Here is a 1,579-nt window from a genome sequence, read left to right as displayed (position 1 = left end):
TAGAGAACAGGATATTGCTGCTGCTTCTTCTTGTCCTTTGAAGTATACAATACTTTGTAGGCTCTGCCCTTCAATGTGAAAGCAGGACATTAAAAAAAAAAAAATTGAAATTGACACTCAAGTTTTTGGGACCATATATCTTAACTGTGAAACTAAACAGATCTATACCTTCTTCCTGCAATCAAACCACCTCACAAAAATAAGAAAACTAAAACAATCCAAACCCGATTAATAAGTCCTTAAAAGTTTAAAACTTTGAGAGGAAAGGGAAGGAAGTTTTGAAAGGAAGAAACACAAGAACAAGGAAGGGGGAAAGCTTTAAAAGAAAAAAAGCGGGGGGCGGGGGGAATCAGTGGGCCTCTCTTTTATTTGGTGACCAGCAAGTGCAAGAAAGTTCCTCTGTAATTTGTTCAGTTGTCTGTCTTTTGCACATCTGCATTCTGGCCAGAAGGGACTTTGAGGCTTTTCTGCAGCACATGAGCATCAGCGGGCTCTATCCTCTTATGGTAGTTCTTCTCTGTCTCCATAATCTCAAAGCCCAGCTTTCTGTAGACGTCAACTGCAGACTCACCGCTGATCTGGATAGTTGTTGTCAAAGCTGCTGTCTTGGGCTTCGCTGGTGGCGTAGTGGTTGAGAGCCCACCTGCTAATGCAGGGGACATGGGTTCGTGCCCCGGTCCGGGAGGATCCCACATGCCGCGGAGCGGCTGGGCCCGTGAGCCATGGCCGCTGAGCCTGCGCGTCTGGAGCCTGTGCAAAAAAAAAAAAAAAAAAAAAGTGCCATCTTTTTCACAGATGTTTAAGACATGATTTCACATTTTAGTTCCTACTCCTCGCCTTCCGTATGGTGCCAGACATCCTAGTGTCATGATGTAAATAAAGTCTCTTCTGATTCAGTGAATGATCCACCCTACAGCATACTGCACCTACTGCAATATCATTGAAATAGGCAAGTTTTGCTAGCTCGCCAACCTCCAGCACATCCTTATAGAACTTGTCATTGTAGCTGACTGGAAAGTTGACCTGGTTTAATCTCTTCAGCTGTTGAATATTGTGTGATGTCACATCTCCCAGCTCGATCCGGCCTTTCATCTTCCCCGCCAGCTGAGGCCGTTGTTACCCCCGTTATCAACGCCGTTGTCGTCGCCGCCCTGAGCTCTCCGCGCCCTGAGCTCGGGCCACTCAACCGGGCAAGCCGGCCTCCTCGCCTAGGGCAGGGAGCTGAGCGGGTGACCGAGGCCGCGAGAGTGCAGCGCGTCTCTGCGTCTCCCGAGGGGGCGGGGGTACCTCCCGCCGCCGCGCTGGTGCAGCCTCTTCTCCACACGTGCACACGGGGCACTCGCCTCCCTCCGGCCACGCCGCCGCGCTGTCCATACATTATCTTAAAGTATCTTCCTTTCAAATTCCCCAACGCTGAGATAGAATAAGAAAATTAACGATGGCAGCGTGTTATTTAATTTGTTAAAATCTTTCTTCAGATTGCATTTTGATCTATAATGGCCAAAAATAGTCTCCAAAAAACTAGTTTGGGGAAATTTCGTCCAAGGCTTTCTGCAGTCGTGCAAACATTTTTGTTTCC

General features: G+C 47.9%; 1 pseudogene; it reads right to left on the bottom strand.

Moving 5' to 3' along the window:
• Positions 1-290: 290 nt before the first annotated feature.
• LOC149747329 (N-alpha-acetyltransferase 50 pseudogene) lies at positions 291-1,579 on the bottom strand (annotated as a pseudogene).

The sequence above is a fragment of the Delphinapterus leucas genome, chromosome 16, assembly GCF_059928025.1.
Source record: "Delphinapterus leucas isolate spDelLeu-1000000601 "Yukka" chromosome 16, BTC_Dleu_Yukka2, whole genome shotgun sequence".
Taxonomy (NCBI): domain Eukaryota; kingdom Metazoa; phylum Chordata; class Mammalia; order Artiodactyla; family Monodontidae; genus Delphinapterus; species Delphinapterus leucas.
This window is presented reverse-complemented; position numbering and strand designations above follow the sequence as displayed.